General features: G+C 36.1%; 2 long non-coding RNA genes across 2 annotated transcripts in view; both read left to right on the forward strand.

Annotated features, from left to right (window-relative positions):
• The window catches only part of LOC147578121 (uncharacterized), a 213,282-nt gene that overhangs the window by 60,993 nt on the left and 135,660 nt on the right, over positions 1 to 16,629 (forward strand). The gene's annotated exons all lie outside the window — the stretch shown is intronic.
• LOC147578122 (uncharacterized) overlaps positions 5,050 to 16,629 on the forward strand; it is a 38,116-nt gene continuing 26,536 nt past the window's right edge. Inside the window, exon 1 of the long non-coding RNA XR_015254205.1 lies at positions 5,050 to 5,115. This is a non-coding gene — a long non-coding RNA (uncharacterized LOC147578122). The remainder of the gene's footprint in view (positions 5,116 to 16,629) is intronic.

Genomic DNA, 16,629 nt, shown 5'->3' on the forward strand with positions numbered 1-16,629 from the left:
GCACTTGTTGAGATGAGCTCTGGATGTTGTAAGCAATGAATCATGGGAATCTACCCCCAAAACCAAGAGCACAGTGTATACACTGTATGTTAGCCATCTTGACAATAAATTATATTGAAAAAAAAAGTCTTTTCAATTGCTTCTATTTCTTAGTGACATAATATGCAGTTACCAGCTGAAAATGAAGACCAGAGATGGATATTAGTAGTTTGAGGAGAAGGAGAAATAGTGAAATAGTCATTTAGGAGAGAGAGTGAACTGACTGGCTAGGTGCTGTAGGCTTGCTAAGAGCACACTAGAGTTTAGTGGTCATAAATCTAAAATGAAGCCAGTCAGTATGTGGTGATTAATTAATGCAGGGGATGAGAAATGTGGAGTGAGGAAAGGAAAGCACCTAGAATAGCTCCCGAGTCTTGCCTTGAGCCATGGTTATATATTGGTGCATTGAATCAGGGGATGCAGGTGAAACGGGCATAGAGTAGGGAGTAGAGATAGTGTGACTTCAGTTTTTAAGATGTTAACTAAAAAGTGCTTATAGGTTATGTATATGGACTGGTATTCGGCCATAATTTAAATACGTAAGTTCTCAAAAGCAAAGGAAAATTTTAGGGTTGGTGATATCAATTCACATCACCACCACATGTAAACGTGAATTAATTGAATGCCATTGGTTAGATGTAGGGTTTAGAATGAGCCTCATTGTGATGTTTGTTAGTTGTAGAATGTTTGTGGGGGGCTGAGTTATTAAGGAAGAAGACATGAGGAATGGGGAGGCACAGAGAACTTCACTGTGGAAGATGCAAACATAGAGGTTTGTATACTACCCACTAATGAGCTATGCCCAAATGTTGGACTGAGGGCACCATGCCATTGATTGGGCCCGTTGATCTGACAACTACTCTGTACTTGTGCTGCTTGACTATTTTTTTTTTAAAGAAAACTACTTTCATTTATTTAGAAATTTTTTGTTGGAGTCAGATGTCATTTGAACTGAACTGAATATAACTGAAACATAACTGAATATTCTTCTAGCTTTCAATGCATATAGAAATATTTTATTACAGAGAAGGAACTTTGTATACATGCGGTAATTGATTGTTTGAAAGTACAAATAAAAATGTCAACCAAATCTGTTATGTTAAAAGCCTCTGACTTTGTTATTATTTTATTTTAAATTAACTATCTCTTTTGAATGTTCCACTATAGATGTTTAAAACCTGATTCCTAAATATACCATTTTCTTTAAATTTCTCAGATTTTTAAACTTATTTTCATCTCATTTTTTTAAAAACATCTGATTTAGAATAAATTACTTCTTTGGTTTAATTGTAGGGACATTCTAAGATCTCTAAACATAGTCTTACTAGTTGTGTACCACATACTTCTTAAAACTAATATCTTGAAATGTTTCATAGTTAAATAATCCAAAAAACAATTACAGAAATCAATAGTGTCAAGATAATGTTTAGGGAATAAATTAAAGCATTTGGACATATGCCCAACAGCAGAGAAAAAAATGCTTTTAAGGGAACTATGTTAATACATTTTTAATGATATTCTACATCATAATATGTAGTATTATGAAATTGATCAGATTGACTTCATATGGTAATGCATTTTGCATACTTTTATTAAATTGTATTCAAATTCAATGCCTTGTAATCATTTAAAACAAGTGTCATTTTAAATTTTATAATACGCTAAATAGTTAAATAATTTAACATGAAAAATTTAATATACCATTTTGATAATGTATCAGGATTTACAGAGAATTGGTTTCTTTTATCTTTTATTCCTGAATCCCTAAAATAACGAGTGTCAGCATATGAAATTCAATTTGTATTTTCTCCTATAAAAATTTATCTACACTAGATTTAGAATACAATGCTTTGGGGAATTAAATAAATTTTTCAAATTTGAAAATTAAAATGTGTGCACCTAATTATGGTTTTCTGATCAATATATGCATTTATCTTTTTGTGCCATCTTGAGAGAAGGACTTTATTCAACCTCCAGGATGGGTCGTGCATAACAAACACAGTATTGGAATAAACTGAAATTTCTTGCTTACTTGTTATGTGTTTGCTTGCATATAGTTTTTTTTTTTTTTTTTTTTTTGAGATTTTATTTTTAAGTAATCTCTACACCCAGCATGGGCCTCGAACTCACAACTCCCAAGATCAAAAGTTGCATGCTCCACCCACTGAGCCAGCCAGCCACCCCTGCTTGTGTGTTTGTGTGTGCATAAGTATGGTTAATACAGCTTCACATAATCTTATTTACATTTACCCCTTCACTATTATTAGACAGAAATAACCCCCACTGTATTTTGTAGACATCTTTTTCTTCCTCCTCACATGCCGCCTTTGTACACACTCGGGGATTAATTAATGGGCAGATTCTGTCCTTTGTGTCTGTGTACTGATAACAGCTAATCATCTAGTAAATTTTGGCTCACTTTCTATACTCAAATAGCTTTGCTATTAACAAGGCAGGATTTTTAGCAGATCAGAACACAAAACCAACTTTAGAGTTAGACAATTTTGAGTTCATTCTGCATTTTCTAGCTATGTGATTCTGAGTGAATGACTTAAGCTCCCTAAGCCTTAATTTCTGATTTGCGAAATGGGATAGTGATACATATAAGGATCCTTACCTCGCAAGATTATCATCAATATGAATTGAATACCATAAGCAAAACATCTAGCCATGATTTGCTTCTAGTACTTGGTTATTATATTATCATTATTTTAATTCAGTTCATTTGGACTAGTTTCTGAGACCTAGTCATGTATGTCTACTTAGATGTTGTGGTGGATATGATATAGAGTGTCTTCTTAACAAAGGGTAATGTTCCCCCTTCTCAGAATGGTCCAGATAGTCAGATGTGCATCATGATATGGCTTCTTTGATCAGAATCAATCAGAGTATGAATAGGACCTGATTCAAGTCATGCCAAACAAGGTCCCAACCTAGACATTTTCAAAGTAAAGCAGGAGAAAGAGCTTTATGGAATCTGTCTCTGAGGGCAGAGCTAAAAGATGTGATGCTCAAAAAGTACTAGCAGTTTGCACAGTTTGCACAGTACCACGTGATGGGATAAGGTTGTTAATTAGAATACAGTTGAAAGTAGGAAGAAACACTACTTCGTTTTTTATTGTTTGTTGAGCACCTGCTTGCTGGATAGTGATAAGCACTAAGGGCTCACAAAAGTGAGCAGAACCAGTCAAGTCTCCTGCTTCTTGGAGTGTATGAGCTAATGAAATGTCCAGTGTTGAAGACAAGGCACTGAAGGAGTAAATATAACCATGAGTGACTGATTAGACACTAAGTGCTGTGAAGGAAGGAATAGGGTCCAGGGACAGGATGGACTAGAGAGTTAGGAAAATCTTCTGTGAATAAGTCGAATTTGCCAATACAGTGAATCCTAGAAGTGGCTATCTAGGCAGAGATGGAGAGGAGGGTGGCTCAGGTAGGGGGAAAAAAGATGTGCAAAGAAAATGAAGAGGAACAGGAAGCATTTAAAAAACTAAATGAAAGCTCAGTTATGAAGTGGTGATTCACAGTGTAGACTATGGACCCACACTGCTTGGTTTTGAACAAAGAGCTACTAGTAACTACCTGTTGCTCTTTGAGCAAATTATTTAACGACGTTCTGTATCAACTTTATCAAATGTTTAAGGGAATCACACAAGTTACATAGTAACCTCAGAGTGGTCTGTGAGGGGACTAAGGGAAATGATATATGTAAAGCACTTGACACAATGTGTTCAGCATGCGCTAAGAATTCAACCTATAAAGGGTAAATCTTAGAGGGTAAAAACTCAAGAAGAGGCTGAGAAGTAGCGAGGAGCATGAGAAATTATCTGGTTTCCATTTTGGAAAGCTCTCCAAGTCTGTAGAGTAGAAAATATATTTGACACGTAGGATTAGATGTGAGGAAGCAATTCCTATGCTGCAGGGTTAGGTGATGAGGCTTTGATGCAGCTGGTGGCAGTTGTGGGGACAGATTTTAGAGTGTTTGGGAAATAAGATCTATAGGACTTGGACAAAAATTGAAAATGAATGTAAAGGAGAAGAAAAGGTATCAGGAGTAGCAAGGAACTTCTGAGATCAGAAGCTAGAGGGACAGGAAATACACCTAAGAACAAAAAATACAATGCAAGGCATTAAGTCTTATTGCCAAGATAGGAACAAATTGCAGACTGAGCACAGAGGAGGGGATGTGTTTGTAAACAGTCTGAGGATCTTTGGGAATTTCCATTATAGAGTTTGGAAATTTGTTGCTTTATTTATTATTATTATTATTATTATTATTATTATTATTATTATTATTTTTACACAAGCAAAATAGGGAGACTGAAAATAATGGTGAGATTATTTTCCTATGCTTCCCTCTGAAAAAAATCAGGTGGTTACTCACCAAAAACACAAATTTTAAATAGCTGTTGAATGATCTTTATGTTTTATTATTTTATCAAAACTCCCATATACATTGAAATCCATTATTCAGTGCTGATTTCCAAATACAAAAACAGAATTAGAAAAAGTGAACATTTTTGATAGGCACACCATAGATATCGGACCCTCTGATCTCACCATGCAGAGAAAACTTCTCTCTTCCGTGGGGGATGTGTGCTGATGGGGAGAGGGAGAATAGTGTTCACTCCATGCTCTTTGTTTTCTTCTGGGAGAGAAGAATTTCCTCTCTGTCTATGGAAGCTTGAGAAATAAGGATGAGCTTGCTGTGGGGGCACAGCTGAATGATGCAGCAAGTTGGAACTGAATAATTGATTGAAGTTTCTGGAAATTGAACTTATGGGTATGTGGGCGCCATATTTTATTTTGAATAAAACAACAAAGATATCTGGTATAAAAATACTTTCTTCTTTAAGGGTTAGAGTCTACTCCTGAAACCAAAACGACACTGTATGTTAACTAACTTGAATTTAAATAAATAAATTAAAAAAAAAAAGAATTAGAGTATGCCAACAGAAATCAATGATCAATGCAAATTTCTAAAATAAAATTTTTTTGTAATAATTCCACAGTTTTAGGTAAGGCTAAAAAAACAGATAGAAGTAAAGTTGAAGATCAAAACAGAACAAATTTATGGTAAGTATATTAAAAGACAGAACATTTTAGTTTCATTATCCAAAAGGAAATTGTCAGATGGATAAAAGCCATGCTACTTAACTATCATGGCTCTAATGGCATTAGCCATATATATATATTTTTGTTTGTTTGTTTGTTTGTTTTTAATTTTGAGAACCTACTAGGTATTGGGCGAATGCTTACAGACTCCAGTAGGACAAGAAGTTCTTTGCATGTTATAAGACAAAGAACACACTAGGAAAGATTTTCATTTTTTATTTAATCAAGTTAATAAACACCCCTGAACCTATGTTTCCTTCTGTAAGATGGAGTATTAATACCTAACTGTAGAGTATTAAAAGTTATTGAGGTAATATATATTAGATATTATGCTTTTAATAAATAGTGGTTATTATTATTATCTGATCTTCATATTTTATTTTCTAGAAGATTGGATTACAGTCATAAAGCCAAATCATATTTTTGGTTCAGAGTAAGCCTAAAATTAATTAAAATTAAAGCATTTTTCACATGAGCTGATTCAAATATTTCTTATAATTTCTTAAAATTTGTTTCTAAAACTAAATATAAATGTATTTATAAAATTTTAGGATTCCAAAATTCGAGTTCATATTGATACCATGAGGTTCTGTGAAAGTGAATTCTGATCATTTTAACATCCACTTACTAATAAGTATTTATGTTGTAGATGTAAATGCAACGTGGTATCAGTTGTTTATTGATGCCTTAACAAATTATCACATACTTGGTGGCTTAAAACAACACACATTTCTTGTCTCACAGTTTTGTAGGTTAGAAAGCCAGCATGGTGTCATTGGGCTAAAACTATGGTGGCAGTTCAACTGCCTTCTATATAGGCTGCCCCAGGGGGAGAATCTGCTCTTTCCAGGCTCATCTGGGTTCTTGGTAGAATTCAGTTCCAAGCAGTTGTAGGACTGAGATCACCACTGTATTGCTGGCTTTTGGCCAACAGCCCTTCACAGTTTCAGGAAGCCGCCCAAACAACCTTCATCTTGAAAGCCAGCAAAGGTGGTTGGGGCCCTTTTGGACTTCCCAATTACCTCCTCTGTGGCTTCATGTCTTTGGCTTATTCTTCTACATCTCTTTGACTTCATCTGGAGAAAGTTTTCTGCTTTTAAAGGCTCATATGATTACATTGGGCACACCTGGATGATCCAGGATTATGAGAATCTTCTTGTTTTAAGGTCCATAACCTTAATTACATCTGTAAAGCCCCTTTTGCAGTGTTCCGTGTTCACAGGTTCTAGGGACTCAGGTGTACAAATTTTGAGTGGAGGCATTATTCTGCCTACTACAAATATGTATTCTCAAATAGTAATCTGTGTGAATTTTTGGTGTGCCCATAGAGTCTTAAATTTTTTACTAGTAAAGAATTAAGAAAGATATGTAACATATGTACTGCATTTTCATAAGGAAATTTGTAAATCATACTTATATTAGCTAACATTGTTTTATTTCTTCAATTACCACCAAATTACACATGTTTGGTAACTCCCTTTGAAGTAAATGAGCAACATTTATTCTCAATAAAGCTTCCATTTTAACTAGGCACATTAAATATCATTAGCACAAATTCATTATAAATTACATTCCAGATTTCATACAGGGTTTATTTACCCAGCACTTGTTATATAGGAAAAGTTAACTAAGATAATATTAATATTAGTTTTAGCAGATGCCCTACAGTTAACTAGAATCTATTTAATACAAGAAGAAATTCTTGCTTTCTTTTGTAACGGACAAAAATCAAATCCATGTTTAGATTATGCTTATTAATCTCACCATTCTACTTTTATTTTTATTCTAATGATACATGTAAATTCAGAGGCATATTTACAATAGATGGACTTTAAATGTAAACTTCACTGTTTTATATCACTAATTATGTTAAAAGATACATAAATTCTCTATAATTACCCTAAGCTTATTGCTATTTAAATGTAACATCTTTTTTTAAAAATGTAACTTGGATTTTTGACATTAGTCCTTGATTTGTATTTTATCCAAGCACCACAGTCTTGGGTATTCCCTGCGGAGATAGATCCATTCCTAACAAGGGTCTTTTTTTTTGGAACTTGGTAATGATTATAATACAGATGACAATCCCTGTCACTCTTTTTAGGCTGTAGCTTTTCAAGGCAGAGTGGTGCTCCCTGATCCTTCTTAAGCCCCTGTTTAAATGTAAATTAGAAGAGACCAGTTTATATTACTTATTCCCAGCATCCATATGCAACACCAGATTGCAAAAAAATATATATGTATATATATATATATTTGTAAGAAGCTATCCCTATATTTATCTTATGACACTCATCACTGACACTTTAGTGCTTAAGCCGCCAGACTAGAAGCATTTCAATTATCTACCTAAGGGAAAAACCATCCCAAACAGACAGACCTTTGTCTGTTTTAGAGCTGGACTGAGTAAGTGGAAAGCAAGTGATTTTTTAGTGCTCTTGGTCTAATTAGATAGCAGTTTGGTCAAAGGGGTTATTTGCATCTTTTCCTGAATAAGAGAAATTAAATGCCCTTAACCGGATTTTGAAAGGCAGATGGGACCTTAGACGGCCTAATATCACCTTTTCCACTGAAGGTTTTAATTTAAAAAAAGTTCCATCTTTAGGTACATGAGAGGACAGTATCGTGGACAGAAGGTAATTATTAGCAGCATTCAAGGGCGAAGAAGAAAGAAAAGTAGCAAGACCCTTCCCTTAGCCTTTTAATAGAAGGTGAAAGTTGGGGGGGGGGGGAAGAGCTTTACCTATGAAAGGAGAAACTTCCTTTCTCTGAATTTTCATCGAGTTTTTTACTTAAACTTTGGTGATTTGGTGTCCTGTTAATTTAGCACGTGACTGTGGAAATTTTTTATCAGCAGAAGTACAGTTATCACTAAATGTCATTATCATATGAAAACAAAGAGGCTAGAGGAACAGAACAGTCTCCTTGTTGGTATTCAATGAATAGATAAAGTCTCATTCATATCACCTACATAAGATGTCACTTAAAATCCTTGGGATCAGGGGCACCTGGGTGGCTCAGTCAGTTTAACATACGACTTTGGCTCAGGTCATGGTTTCGTGGTTCATGAGTTGGACCCTCACATTGGGCTCTGTGCTGACAGCTCAGAGCCTGGAGTCTGCTTCAGATTCTGTGTCTCCCTCTTGCTCTGCTCTTTCCCAGCTTGGGCTCTGTCTCTCTCTGTCTCTTAAAAATGAATAAATAAAAAATAAAATAAAATCCTTGGTATGAAATCTCTCTGCTTCCATTTATAATTTGTAGGATTTTAATTCCTTTGGGCCTAACTATTCTCAACTGCAAAACTGGATCAATATTGCTCATTTCATCGGTTTGTTTTAACGGCTAATTGAGATAATGCTTGTGAAATCTTTTGCATGTTTATTATCTAAGTGTTCAATAAATAAAGATGCTGTTATTTATTTTATTTCATGCTCATGGCAAACCTGTGAAGCAGGCAAGGAAGGTATTATTATTATCATTTCACAGTTGAAGAAACTGAGACAGGACTAGTTGGAGGCTTTCTTGTCTGTAATGGAATGTTGATGATTCTTTCCACTACTCAGTGCTGCTTCTCAGCCCTGCAGTTGCCTGTCTAGATGTGAAGGAGACCTAATTTAGAGTACCTTCTTGATTTGAAGATGTGCAGTAACCTATCATGTGCACAGCACACTGCAACAGATGCTGAAGGAAACAGAGAAGTATGATTGCTGTACACGCTTCCTGTTCAGTAGACAAGAGGTCTATCCTACTTGGTTCTGGTCCTTCTTGGCTCAGAGAGTTGACTCAAAAGCACATAATCATAGAGTTGAGGTCACCATAAAGATAATGCTGCCCGTAGCATATAGTATCCCTGTACATGTTAAGGACTTGGTATTAAAGCTAGCTTCCTTCTCAATTTGATAATCACTTCTCTTTGCCCATTATTTCCCTCCCCTCCTTTCTTTCCTCATCTAATAGACTTTTATTAGAAGACAAGCAGTTAGGGGCGCCTGGGTGGCTCAGTCGGTTGAGCGTCCAACTTCAGCTCAGGTCATCATCTCGTAGTCTGTGAGTTCGAGCCCCGCGTCGGGCTGTGTGCTGACAGCTCAGAGCCTGGAGCCTGCTTCTGATTCTGTGTCTCCCTCTCTCTCTCTGCCTCTCCCCCGCTCATGCTCTGTCTCTCTCTCTCTGTCAAAAATAAATAAACATTAAAAAAAATTAAAAAAAAAAAGAAGACAAGCAGTTAAGCCTGACCTCTCTAGTAGGTAAATGCATTATTTCCTCCATGTGTTTAGTGTCTCTAAAAAACAGATTTTGCTTTAGTGATGGATTAAATTAAGGGGATTGTAGATGGCTTTCTGATAAAATTTTCCTTGTATATAGTTTTGACCACACTTAAAAGAAGCCTAGTATGATCTTTTGAGTGACACAGGGAGGTAACTGGAAGTTCCCTGCAACCTGGGTATGTTGTCTTGGATCACATAGCATGCTGCAATGTGACGACTGGTTTCAACAACATAAGGATGTAAGGAAACAACAGGCGGATTGAATTAAATGTTTGTGTGTTGGAGTATTTCGTGTGTGAGTGTGTGTGTGAATTAGGTGAATTAGAGCAGAAGGGATTAAGAGGCGGGGAGAGAAGAAAATCAAGATGACATGACTCACACAAAGAGTCCAAATGCTCCCAAACCCTAAGCCCTGATTGCGGTCAGGATCCAAAGGAGCGCATGCTTTTTATGTCTCTTGCTGTGCTTTTTCTTGCCCTGCTTGTCATTCTCCTGCCATTCCATTAGATCTGGTTTAAATCTGTTGGGTAATAAGACAACTCTACTGAGCTATATTTTTTCCTCCAGTTTTATTTCAATATAAGGTCTATGTAACTGGAAAAATCTGTTTGGAGGCAAATAGCATGACCCATAGCATGAGAATATTTCTGAATGATGGAGAACCAGATTTGTTAGAGCATATTCCAACAGCTGTCTTTTCTGAGTTGATTCCTTATAGCTCAGTCTTAAAACATTTATCTATCTTGCCAAAGGGGCAAGGTCTAGTTGTCTTCTTGTTCTCTCTTTTTTCTAAATTGAAATTATATACGAATGAGACAGGAAATGGCTAGAATGCCCATCCACCATGTAAAAATGGGACCAGAAAACCAAAACTTTTTGCGATACACCTCTGCAAAGTATTGTGAAAGTCACATGAGATTGTCTTTATTCCTAACGCTAGCTGTCTGTTTTACAATCCAAAAAATATGACAGAACACAATGTGATAGTTTGTCAAGGTATCTCCATGGGGTCATGGGGCACATTTTCCTCTCGTGATACACTGTGGCCGTATATCTGTGTTTTAGAGCTGGAGGATGTCTTATAGACCACCTAGTTTGACCTCCATTTAATAGACTTAGTAACTAAATCATAGACATGGGAATTTGCCTAATTTTACACAGCAGGTTACTGAAAAGTTCTGAATAAAGACAAATTTAAACTTCCAGGCAATCTCCTACCTATAACTCTAGGTATTTTGAGGGGGAAAAACATGATAAACAATCCTAAAGTCATCGTTGAATGAATGACAACGCAGATGCTCTAATTTGACTCATGTAACAACAGAAGCAATCCAACTACTCTTTTCAGACCTAAGTGATGAGTGGCTTTCTGATAATCCAGTTCTTTCAGCTGTACCTACCCAACATGCCTCTTTATGGTGAATGTCACCTCACAGCTGAAGCAAGTTTATGGGGCACTGCAGTTCCCCGGGCGTTCTTTGTTCAGTGGAGAACCAGAGAACTTCAGTCTCGGGGACTGTGAATCCACCAGCTTTCATCAGTCTGAAATGCATTTTAAATCAGTGTCAGGCTGGCTGCAAAATTTATTTCTCCAACTTTATAGTGAGTCCAGCTGCCCCACACTCCTGTGAGTACCTATACTAATTACATATGATGAAACATAAGAAATGAGCAAAAACACTGATTTGGAGCTGTGTTTGAAAGGAGAGGTGAAAATGCAGACTCAAAAACAATAATCCTAATCAGTGCCGTAGAGAAAGCAAGCTTCTGGGTACGTTATCGTGGCTGTAAGGAAAATGTATACATATAGAAGCTTTATGTTACTATATAGACCAAAATGAGACTATTAATGTTGGTGTCTTCCCTTGAGAATGCTGACAGTCTTTCATTTTCTTTTGTCTGGTATTTCTGAAGCTGTCTTTTCTCACATCTGAGTTTGGTTAGTCACTATTTCAAACATTATTATACTGAAAACGTTATTATACTGAAAATTCAAATAAAATGATTTTGCCTTTAGGTCTCAGATTCCACACAGGATTCTTTAATTATTAGTGAAGGAGGTTTGATTTTTTCCATATTGAAACCAGTCTCCTCAGTGCTTCTAGGACTGAAGTATTTTTGGTTTTAATTTCATGTCACTAATGTAGTCGTCAGAATTGGCACATTTGTTTTTCTTCACAATTTCCCTGATTGGTAATTACCTGACCAGGAGTGGTCAAGCACTTCATGAAGTAGTACTTACCAACAATTTGTCTGAACGTACCATTTTGCAAAATGTAGTTTTGCTATATTGACAAATTTGAACATGATTTGATGGCCTGATAATGTCCGTTGCCTAATTGGCGTTGCTGGGAAAGTTGTAGACAGCTGGGTGTGTTGGGAGATGCTTTAATATTGGGCTAAGTGTAGGGGAAAATAAATGCTGTTTGTAACCAGAAAGGGAATGAGGGGAAAGTGATAAGTAAATAAATCAAGAGGAAAAAGAAAATGTGACTATCTGAGAAAGGGAATAGAAGCCAAGTTTCACAGCCTTCTGTCAGTTGCTTGGGAGACAAAGGGAGGGGAAGTGGGGAATGGAGTTTTGTTTAAAACGTCAGGAAGCAAGAGAGGGCACTGATTAAACATGCAGGTTGTGGAGCCAGAATTCCTGGGTTTAAAACTTATTTTTAGCACTTCCTGCTGTGAGAATAATGTCGGACTGCTTAATCTAAGCCTCAGTTACTTAGTTCTGCAATGGGGCTATATAATAACACCTACCTCATAAATCCATGGGGAAGATTCCATGAGATAAACCATGTCTTGATCCTTAGTCCAGGGCATGACCCACTTTAAATGTTAGCTGTTATTGTTATTAAACCTCAGAAGTTTGTTGTGGTTATGTATGGGGGAATGCTGAGGAAAACTGTAAAGCCAGAGCCAAAGAATATAAAATTCATTTTGTTGATAAAAGGGATTTGATAAGACATATATGCTACCATAGCTACAATGTAAACTTGCTGGAAATAGCTTTGAAAGAGTGTGGAATTGCGACAGCCGATTTTATGTTGGAAGAAAAGCAGTGTTATTATTTTTAGGTCCAAATAGAATTGCCTAATGGATTCCATACATTAGTAATGTAAGACTATATGCCTGACTTACTTTCCCTGGCTCCATTTGAAGGGAGGGGAATGAGAGATCTAGTAGAAGGTGACTTGGCATACAGAGCAGTACAATCTTATGCTCATTGTCTCCAGAGATCCTGGTGAGACAAGGAGATGCGGAAGTTGTTGGAAAGGAGACAAGTTTTTATTCATTACTCTTAGGCCAGAAGAATCATGAGGGCATGATTCATCACCAGACTAGGCTTAATTTAAAGGCAACTTTGGATCTCTTTGCTTTGGTAGTTAAACTGTTTTGTGGCGACTAAGTGGTAATATACAGGGGCATGTATAATAGAGATACATGGGCAAATTTCCTTATGGGTTATAGTTTCCATTTCTTTACAACTGTTAGACTTTTTCACTGTCTGTTGTGAGAATTAAAAGATATCACTTATTAAAAAAAAAACTACCTAACGAAATGTTTGAGACACAGTAGTTATGCTACAATTGTTAATTTCCTTTCCTTTATCTATTTCTTTAGAATTTCTTCTATTATTCCTTTAGATACTTTCTTGCTTATACCCTACTATGATATCCAGTTGAGAGCATGATGACTTCTCATTCATTTTTCTTGCGTATTTATTTGGTAACCCATTGCTTTCCTTCGGGCATTTTACATTTCCTTTGTCTACTTTCTTGACCCTCTGATACATGTCATTTTCAGTTCTCTTTTGTGCTCAATATCTTCTGTTGGCTCCTGTAGATTCACTTGCCTTCTCCTCTCCTCTGCTCTGCTTTAATAATGGGCTACATCGATGATCCCCATGTTTTCTGGCTTCTGGGTGGGTTTGGCCAGTGGAGAAAGGGTGCTGGGGAAGATCCTTGAGAGCATGTGATGACTGGCTGACCTGTGAACTGGACCCCAGCAATCAGAAGCTCCTTACCCCCTCCTCTGCCCTTGGAATGTGTGTTCCATTTGCTTTCCCTTTTCCCGGAAGCTGCCCCAAGGACATAGCCTTTGAGATAATGATGTGGTATTGAGACCACCCAGTTGGTATATGTGACTGAACCTAGGTAAGGGCTGTACATAAACTTTCAAGAGTTGGTAGGTGGGTGTGAAGATCTATCAGCTGCCCAAGACAAGCATCATAGAGAAGTCCCCTTATTAAACCTGCCACCTACCAGTCTGGTGCGGTCTGCCTCTCATTTTTTCTGGTCTCTCTCACCTTCTGCAAACAGGGGCTGGTTTTAGAGTATATTAGGAGAGCGTCTGAAGAGCTGTGACCAACAAAGGAAAAAGTGAATATGAGGAGTTTATTTCCTCAACTCCCTTCCTATGGGGTCACCAGGATTGGATGCATGAAGCTAGGTGGTTCTCTCCACATGGCTCTATCTCTTCATTAAGGCGAATACTTTCTTTCCACTTCCCATCAGACCAAGGAATAGCTCCTCACTGTTACTAGGCCAAGATCTTTATAAATATCTCCCTTTAAAACTCGTCTTTAATTACCCAATTTCAACGTGCTATCTCTTTCCAGCTAGGATGCTTGGAAGGATATACTGCCTTTGCTTTTGGATTCTACCACTCTTGATCTTTTTTCCTCTATATTAATAAAAGCACCTATCTTACATCTAGAAAGTTTCAAATTTATAAGAAAATCAAAGCACATTTAAATAATACATATCTCAGTATAGATCACTCAGATTTCTAGGTTTAAATCATCTAATTATTAGGAGTCTGAGTGGGTGAGTAATCTGCAAATACATTTTTCATGTCTTAATATATAAGCTGGAATCTGGCTAATGAAATAATATATATTTTGGAATTTGATACGTAATGTTTTTTTTTTAAGATCTCTTATTTAGAAAGTAGTGGCTGATTGTCAATGGATTTTATAAATAAGATGCTCTCAGTTATGGACCTCCAAGATAGAATTATGGTGAGGTTTCATGTTCGATGTGTGTTTGTTTAACTATATAATTATATCACTAACCCAAACATTAGATAAAAGGGTAGGTTATTTTAGTAAATTGTAAATGGAATTTGTTATTGTTTTAATTTTTGCATCACTTAAAATTCCAAAGATCTGAAATCAACACCTGAGCAGAAATATATTCAAGAACATAAAACATACAAAGAAAGGAGGTTTATTAGAAATTAAATGTACTCTTTAATTAGGTCTGGTGTTCACATCTGAGTGAAATCAAATGGCCTTTAGCAAATATTTTACAAGCATGGTTTTTGTATAAGGAAAGGTAGGTGACATAATGATCAATTATGAGACTGACATGCTATTTTCTTTTATCTTTGGCTGCTCTGCTAAAATTCAAAGTACTGGGTTATACTACAGCATATCTTTTAGGAGCCCTATTAGATGTGTATTTTATTTGCTAATTAGTGTTGGTAGTTCCTCAGTTTGCAGCCAAAAGGGCACTAGGCATTGGATCAGAAAGATATCTGATATGCAATGGCATGTAGTTTTGTAAAGCAAAAAATTATCATATTTTATATTTTTATAGAGAGTAAAATTTTTTTTTCTTTGATTTCTATGTGTTCTCTGTGAAAGATAAATTTTAAAACGGTCTGACACTCTGGTATACAAAGAACTGTATGTCCTTGCTTGTATGATCTCAAATAACATCGATATAATAAACTTTGGTAACATTGCACAGAGTTTGTCCGAATGCTATCTTTTTTCTGAGTGCACTACTGTGTATGTGATATGATATTTGTGTATATCAGTTATATATTAAATTAGCATATCCATGATATGTCATACACACATATTTATCCTATTTAATGATTTTCAGCAAATATGTATTGAGAATCTCTGATGTTGTGGACGCTAGAGTTGCAGCAGTGAGCTCAACATGGTCTCTATCCTCATGAACAGTACACACACTTAAGCATTTGCTGTAGATGTGAACAGTTTTCTCCACAAAGAATGCAACCATTTAGGACAATTTAGACAGAAATGGAAAAATAGAACTCCTGTTAATCAAGGTCTTTTTAAAACAGTGGACTGCCTCTTTAGTTTAGAAAGAAACTAATCTCAAATAAATTTGAATACCATGCCTAGGCATCTTTTTTTCATTCCTATTTTGAATCAGTATTGTTCCCTACTGTTAACAAAAGTTAAACTTCTCCTTTCCTCTGATCCTTAATTTATAATTTTAAAAATAGATCTCAGCTGCACTGTGAATGTTATTACCACCAATGGGTTAGCTGTTATGTGGTTTACCGTTCTTTAGATGTCATTAAGTAATATCTTTGAGGTATCTAGTTTTCACACATATCTTTATTTTTCCTAGAAACAATAGCCTTTTTAGGTTGCCAGGAAAAATGGTTTCACTTCATAAATACCATCACCTGGCTGTTAGATTTATATATTACGTACAATTTACAGATGAAAAAAAATAGTAAATTGAGTGAGTAACCCATTGTTCACTGTTAAACATATAGGAGATGCCCAAATAAGACCTAAGCAAGGTATGCAAAATGGCAAGCTTGCAGAGGGCAATTCATGGACTACTGACCTCCCAAGACAATGTCAAAGATTTTATTAATCTTAACAACCATTATAAAAAGAAATGAGAAAACAATAATGGAAATGTAACAATTATCATAATGTGATGATGAAAATAAAAAAAATAAATTTTTAATGGCACAATAAAAGGAAAACATGGTAGAAAAATGTAATAGAACTACATACAATATAACCCATTACCATACATTTAAAAAGGCATTAAATTGCAACTCTTCCCAGCATGGTCACCCAAGTTGAATATCATGAAATGGCTAATGGTTCACTTGATACTTCCCAAAGTTTAGAGAGCAGCAGGGGTAGAAAAATTCATTTGTCATTTGAGCCTTTATGAACGACTAAGAGAATTACGTTCTCCACATTCACCGTACAATGGCAGGAAGAGTGGGAGGCACCGGGTAGAGCCTGTGACATCCAGCGCAAGAATTGAAAGATGCACAGCTGTTGGTGAAGGAAGGGAATGTTGTCATTTCGTGTTGGCGGAGAAACACTATCTTCTGGAAGGAAAGACAGGATCCTGGCAGGAAAGAATTTTAGATCACATAATACTGAAATCACTGATGCTGAAAATAGTACCGAAGTAGC

Source organism: Puma concolor, chromosome C1 (assembly GCF_028749965.1).
Source record: "Puma concolor isolate L17-30 chromosome C1, mPumCon1.1.hap2, whole genome shotgun sequence".
Taxonomy (NCBI): Eukaryota; Metazoa; Chordata; class Mammalia; order Carnivora; family Felidae; genus Puma; species Puma concolor.